The sequence below is a fragment of the Molothrus ater genome, chromosome 1 (genome assembly GCF_012460135.2).
Source record: "Molothrus ater isolate BHLD 08-10-18 breed brown headed cowbird chromosome 1, BPBGC_Mater_1.1, whole genome shotgun sequence".
Taxonomy (NCBI): Eukaryota; Metazoa; Chordata; class Aves; order Passeriformes; family Icteridae; genus Molothrus; species Molothrus ater.
In genome coordinates, this window is record NC_050478.2 from 144,551,851 (window position 1) to 144,559,446 (window position 7,596).

Genomic DNA, 7,596 nt, shown 5'->3' on the forward strand with positions numbered 1-7,596 from the left:
TCCTCACAGGTTTTGTGTTCCAAGCCCCTCACCAGCTTCATTGCCCTCCTCTGGATGTGCTCAAGCATCTCAACATCCTTCCTAAACTGAGGGCCCAGAACTGGACACAGCACTCAAGATGCAGCCTCACCAGTGCTGAGTACAGGGGGAGAACAACCTCCCTGCTCCTGCTGGCCATTGTTTAATATTATTCATTTTTCCATGTTTGTGAGTACTTTACTTGTTAAAAAACCAGTTTTTTCCACTTTCCTCAAAGGAGATTTATGTCTTCTGAACTGGTGAGGGGAGGGGTCACTTGAATTTGCTTTCTAAAGGGATCCCTTTGGAAGTTTCCTCCCAAATTTTTTCCCTAAACCAGGACAAATAATTTTTGGCGACCAATGTGAGGCTCGAGAAAGTGGAAAAAACCTGTACTGATTGCATTTTGGTTTCACTTACTCGATATTGGGGTAAACCAGGACACCCTTTTTTAAGGGGCTAACAAAAGAAGAAGCAGCTTTATGGAAAAAGTAACCAAAAGGGATAAATGTCAGCGGCTTCATCTCTTACATTGTAATCCACAGATGCCAAGTGAGAGGATGTCTGAAGAATGGCTGCCACCTGCACAGCCACATAACCCTATGAGATGTCACTAGAATTTACCATTAGAATCCATCAATATTTCTGTCTCTCTAGAATGTGTTTCCTAGCAGAAAATCTTGAGATAAGTCCTGCTGAAATAATTCTTTTGTTTACAGAGAGCACAGACCATAATATCCTGAAGTTTAAATCTCCATGTACCCACCAACATTTTCATTTATTCTGGCATCATGTCTCTTCTAGGATTCAATTAATGTAATGTCTAAAGTTTATCTGCCACTTTTAAACATGTGCTTTTCCTCACCTATAATAAAAAAGAGAAAAGCAAATTTAACAGGAAAAATTAGCTATGGAAATCAGGAATCTATTTTATAATCGATCAAAAGAGGACAGTTTGGGGAACCTGGAGATGGCTGAGAGGGAGATGCTTAAATCTAGGGGCTAATAGTAGGAAGAAGTAAATTCAGAGAACTGTCTTCTAGGAATAAAATGTTTTAAACTGAAGATTAGAAAGACTCTTAACAGCAAGGGAAGTTCTGTAAGAAGGTCCCAGAGAATCATTAAGATTATGAAGTTGAATTATTTCAGTAGACGAGATTAAATAGTAGAAACTTGGAGTGTGATTTGTTCAAGGGGAGATTGTAAGATAGGAGCTTGAAATTAAACCATACATTATCAGGATAAGATCATTTGTTTGGCTTCCTAAAAAGGGGGATGAAAAGAGACAAAATTTGGTGAGTTTGTCATGCTCTGTTCATAGCAGTATTTAATTAGTTCACTGAATACTTCGCAGCTCTACTTTTGCCTGTAGGCAGTAGAAAGAAATATTATTTTCTTGCTTGTTGTCTAACTTTGCTTCTGGGAGACAGAGAAAATTGGTTTTCTTCTGAAACATCAGCAATTAGCTGCCACTTGAAAAGTCCCCTGGGCAGAATAGTTTGGTGCACCAGCGACAGCCAGCTTTCCAAAATTAATGCTGTCTCACTCACATGTTCCTGGCTAAAAAGTGTTCTCATGTTGAGGTTAGAAAAAAATTTCCTGTAACCAGAATCACAAGGACCTTAGGTGACATGTAGCTGTGTACATGGGTCTCGAGGCCCTTGATGCTCTCACCCAGATCTGTGGACTAAAGTTATTCACCTACTCAAGCTCATTTTGTACAGAAAAAAACCCACCCTACTCTGGATCTTACATTGCAGGAAAGCAGGACATTGATCAGACACATACAGAACAAAAGGTAGGAGCTTCTTAAGCTCCTGATGAGGAAAGATGATGGATTTGTGGGGGTTTTTGGGCTTTTTTTGTGTTTGGTTTATTGCATTTTTTCTTCATTCCTCCTTCACAGTATTTCCTTCTGAAATCACAGGTAAAACTTATTCTCCTTGTTGTTAAAACATCATTACCACCTCTTTGATGGATCTAAAAGAGCAGACAAATGGTAAGGGAAAAGGACATCATTCAGCTTTTCCAGTTGGTTGGCAATACCAAACATAAAGTCTCTTGCACAAGTAGAATATTTTGATTCATCTCTATTTTCCACTGACAATGATAGGGAGCAAATACCTTCAGTTTACTTTTACTTCCTAATTATATGCAATAAAATTAAAGCAAAACAAAATTCATGACAAATTTGCCAAGTCCTTTCTCTCCTATCATTTATTGCAAAATCCATGCCAGCCACAGCAAGGTAACAAAAAGCTTTTGATGTATTTTCAGCTTAAAACAGGCATACCCAGATTTATGTTTTATGATGGATGAATTGACATCTTCTTTCCATCAATTGTGTAGGGAATGAAAGATGATTTTTCCCAAATTGAGAAGTTTCTCACTGAATGCCCAAAGTCTGAGCTAAGTCTGAGCAACCTTAATCAGCTCCATCTTATGCTACCTGAATATTATAAATTATTTGGGGGGGGGGGGGGGGGGGGGGGGAATCTTGTATAATCTTGTATCTTTTGGGTTTCTGGTGAGTCAGGTATCAAATGGATAAAAAACCCCAGGTTTTTTTTTCATGATTATAGTATTGCTCTTCCTATTTCTAGAGCACAAATGCACTTCATTTTGAAATTTAAAGCATCCCAGGGTCATGGTTGGTTTCTCTCTTTATCTTTACTGCAAACATCTTTTCTCAGCGTAATGCTAAGGAGGTTTGCACATATGCATAGGCCCTAATAGCTTGTGTCACTCAGAAATACAGAAATCTAGCAACATATTTTACAAAGGTCTATAGTTGATACAACATCAAAGTGATATAACAAAAAAATAGGAGTTATAATTACATCTTATTTTGAATGTAACCAGCATGACATTTTCGCTTAAATAAATTTCATGAGACAGAATGTGTTATATTGAATTAACACCTTTACAGACTATGTGCTTTTTAAAGCAAGTACATAAATTAAAAATATCCTTAAGGACAAAATCCTGTGTTTCTTGAAAGTGCAGTCTGAAATTTTGTTTTCCAAGTTTTCTTCTTTGCCAATGATTTTATGATACTTTTTATGATTTTTTTTTTTCTGCGAGGGGTCGACTTTCATATTCCATGACAATGATGGGAAAAGCCCTCAGTCATTTCAGTGCTTCATCCAAACTCTGGAGCTTCCTTTAAAAGCTCTTTCCTTTGCTCATGCACATTGCCTCTGTTGTAAGCATACTGCAAAGGTTCTGTTAGTGGATTGCAAATTTGTTAGGAACAAGAAAAGAAAAATATCTCTTTGCCTCAGTGCCTGTCCTGTGCCCTCCCGCCCCGATGGCTGCGCCAGGCGCTGACTGCTGCCCTCATGGTGGCACTCCTGGCCCTGACATCCACACCAGGCCCTGCCTGCTGCCCTCATGGCGGCACTCCTGGCCCTGACAGCCACACCAGGCCCTGCCTGCTGCCCTCATGGCGGCACTCCTGGCCCTGACAGCCACACCAGGCCCTGCCTGCTGCCCTCATGGTGGCACTCCTGGCCCTGACAGCCACACCAGGCCCTGCCTGCTGCCCTCATGGCGGCACTCCTGGCCCCGATGGCCGCACCAGGCCCTGCCTGCTGCCCTCATGGCGGCACTCCTGGCCCCGATGGCCGCACCAGGCCCTGCCTGCTGCCCTCATGGTGGCACTCCTGGCCCCAGGACTCCCCAAGGCCTTCTCCAGGGCACCTTCCTGCAGCCTCAGTCCCTGCACGAGACCCAGCAGAGACCTGCAAAGAGGTGTTTGCAAGGGCCTGGAGGGACAGCACCAGGGCCATGGCTTCCCACTGACAGAGGGAAGCCATGTGGAAAAATTTGCTGCCTCTGAGGCTCCTGAGGCCCTGGCCCACACTGCCCACAGGAGCCATGGCTGCCCCATCCCTGGCAGTGTTCCAGGCCAGGCTGGATGGGGCTGGGAGCAAGGTGGCCTAGTGGCAGGAGTCTCTGCCCATGGCAGCAGGCGTGGAACGAGACAATTTGTAAGGACCCTTCCAAGCCAAGCCGTGGTTCTGCAATCATGGGGGCTGGGGGCAGCTGAACTTAATTTCTGATGAGAACCGGTTCAGCCCTGTAAGTTTGGTTGTGTTCAAGGAGAAAGTTCCCCAGCCCAGATTCGCAATGCGTGAGATTTATCAACGCCATAGGTCTCACTGAGATAAGAAAGTCTTGCATGCTCCAGACACTGCAATATTGCATTTTATTGAAGCAACAGCAAAGCAGTTTCAGGCTTGCCAGTCATTCGTACACTATCTATGGAGCATTAATAGGTGTCCCAACAGAGAGCGACACTGTCTATGGTTGTATTTCCATAAAAAATATGAGAAATGGGGTATGTATTATATCTATTTAAAAAATATATTTATATAATAGAAAGCTTACCTGTCATAAATGCAGTAGCTGCAGAGTGTTAATATGTGTCACTACAGATAGTGTCAGCATATACAGCTAAATTTATATTGTTTGGTTAATACTTTGATGACTTTTTTCTGCTATATAAATATTTTCAAATTTAATAAACTTTTAGGTATAAATATATTTTTCGGTGTAATTATAGAGGAATTCTATAGAGTTGTATTTTTATTTCATTTCTATATGATTTATTAAATTATTGTTTTGAATGAAATACAACATGTGTATAATATATATTTTATAAAGCTGTTTGTGTAATAAAAATCTTGCCTCTCATAAATGCAGCCACTAGAGAGTATTAATATGTATCACAACAGACAGTGATACTATAGTGTCGTGGTGCATGGTTTTGTGTGTAATTCGGTCCTGGTGGAGGGGAGCCCCTGGGGGCCCATTTATGCTTGGTATATATTGTATTGTTATAGCATACTTTATTACCAATGGTCATTCCTTTCACCCCCGTGTTGTTGATTTTGCCCTGATTGTCCATCTCCCCAAAGACCTGCCCTATTTTTCTGGTTCCTTCTCCCACTGAGTGTCAATCCCTCCCCAAGCTTGCCCTTCTCTCCAGAAACTTCACTATCAATTTTGTATCCTTCAAAATCCCATTAGTTTGTTTAAGTTGTTCTCCTCCCCTGTAATCCCCTATTGGTTTAAACACTATTCCCAGCCTTGTGTTCCATCCCCAGTTTCTCCCGATTGGCTAAAGATTGAATCCTCCCCTGGGACCTCCCCTGTTTGTAAGTTGGTGAGTGCCTTTGATTCAGTGTCTTTCTGTACCTCATCCTCTGGGGAATAAACAGCTTTGGAAAACATACAGAAGACCTCTCCCTGTTTCTTGTTCCTACCCTTGGTGCAGTCCTATCCCCAACGCAGTCCACTGGTGCCCTACAGCTGCACCCCGGATCTGACAGCTTTCTGGGAGTGGCCCACTCTCACTGACGGTGTCAGGAGCTAGGTGGGCTGAAGAAATCCGGCACTGCAGCACTATAGATTTGCTATATTGTTTTATAAAATACTATGATAACTAATAATCTATCAATATAATGTGTATCCATTGAAAACACATTTGCTAATAAAATCTCTCTAGTTATATACATATACACACACACTGTAGCCATATATTCATCTGTCTACCTGTCTCTGTAGCCCATGAATTCCTGTCTTCGAGCACCATGAACTGCTCCTCTGCCACCAGCTGCCAGCCCCATGAGCACAGCTCTGAGCACAAGCCCCGCTATCAACAGCCATGGACTGGCACTCCTGCCAGGTGACGGAGCAGATCGAGGGAGGCTTCCATCGCCTGGGAGTGGGCGGTCCAGTACTGTGTCAGGAGGTGGAAGAGGTTGGGTGGCTCAGCTGTTCGTACATCTGGGGGCAAACTGATCTCCTCCAGAAGCCTCTGGCTGCCCACAATAAAACTCTCCAGCGGTTTCTCTTCCAGGGATAATCTTGCTGCTCCAGGATATCCGCAAGCTGAGGCACAAAGTATCTCTTGTGCCACCATGACACTGTCACAGTGTTCAGCAGGTGCATGACGATGGTCTTGATGGAACAGATGGAGAAGTCTTGCACACAAGAACACCTGCCAAGAGCTTCAGGCATTTGAGGAGCGAGCTGTCCTGGGGGCCCTGCCTGGCCATGTGCCTGAAGAACTTGATCTCTGCCACAGCATAGGTCTCAGGCCACATTGGGTTTGGGGTGTGGGGCCCTCGAGGCCAGCTGCTCACAAAGATGTCTGAGGAGCCTGGCTGCACCCTGAAGAGCACCTTAACCCAGAAGTTTCCTTTCTTGTTGCTCAGCCTGAGTTTGAAGGAGCGTTTGGAGGGCAGCAGCACTACATGCCAACTGCATGACCGGGGCAAACGCTGCTAGGTTGATCTCACCAGTGTGCAGAACCAGTGGGCAGTTTGCCTCACATCGAGGCAGGAGTGGTGCACAGGGTGTCTAGGAGGTTGAAGTGCCACATGTTCCTCCTAACCACCTCACAGTGGTGCACGAGGCACAGCAGGTTTGCCCCCAGTTGCTCCCTTGGGCAGTTGTATTCCAGCTCCACACAGACATGGAAGTTTCTTGCCGGGCCTCTGCCCCTCAGCGTCAGGTGGAGCCCCTCAGCGTCAGGTGGAAGGTGTGGCTTCCAGGAGGAGTACGAGTACCAGCACACAGTACATGACTTCTCCTCACGGGCAGTCCAATTGTCAAAGGCATTGCCGAAAAAATGGCTCTTTGCAGCAACAGGAAGACATGTCCTTCTCAAGACACACCTGAGGACACTTGTGAAGTTGTCCATCAGGGACAATGCTGTCCTCTCACAGCCTGTCTGCTGGTCTTGTACAGGCCACTTACTGCGCTCCTCTAGAAGCCATCCCAGATCATAATTCCCATATTCCCATGTCTCGTCCTCTTCCTCATTCTCCTCCTGGCCACTGCTCTGTGCCTTACATGGCTTCTTTTCCTCTGCATAAAGCACAATGCCAAGAGAAGGAGCAGGAGCCCAGCAAATACCCAGACCTGTCAGTCTGGGTACAAGGCAGACCAGAGCAGGTCTCCCCAGGATTTGGTGCTCCACTTCAGCATGAGCTGCTCCAGCTCCTGCTCCAGCCGAATCCTCTCCTGTTCCTGGAGCTTCACATGTGCCTCCATTTGCAGGCACATCACCTCATCCAAACCATTGCCTGCAGGCTACGGGTACTGGGCAAGGCTTTGCAAGTGCAAGAACCAGAATACCTGGGAATCCATGGTCTGCAGGAGGATGGAGAGAAGGCCTTGAGTGGCACTGGCAGGGAGGCAGCTGTCACTGGGGACAGCAGGGATACAAATCCCAGGGATCTGGGGGCAGGGATGATGGGTCCCTGGAAAGCTGGCACGCAACAAGGCCTGTCCTGCTGCCCCAGCAGCAGCAGCAGCAGCAGCAGCAGCGTGCCCTGCCCAAGGATCTCCAATGAGGGCCTGCCCCTGCATGCAGGGGGAGAAGCCAGCCCTGGTAGCGTTTCTGCCCCAGCCCATGTCCCCAGCCCAGCCTCCTCACCACGTGTGCACTCACTGCTTGCCCAAGCAATGCAGGGCCAGTGTTACCTGCTGAGGCTTTCTGTATATGCCCCCATAGTGACACAGTGCCCCCATGGTGTCGCAGGTGCCACAGCACATGACAGCTAG

General features: G+C 45.8%; 1 pseudogene; it reads right to left on the reverse strand.

Moving 5' to 3' along the window:
- Positions 1-5,680: 5,680 nt before the first annotated feature.
- On the reverse strand, positions 5,681-7,179 carry LOC118701773 (inositol 1,4,5-trisphosphate receptor-interacting protein-like 1; annotated as a pseudogene).
- Between the last annotated feature and the right edge of the window lie 417 nt (positions 7,180-7,596).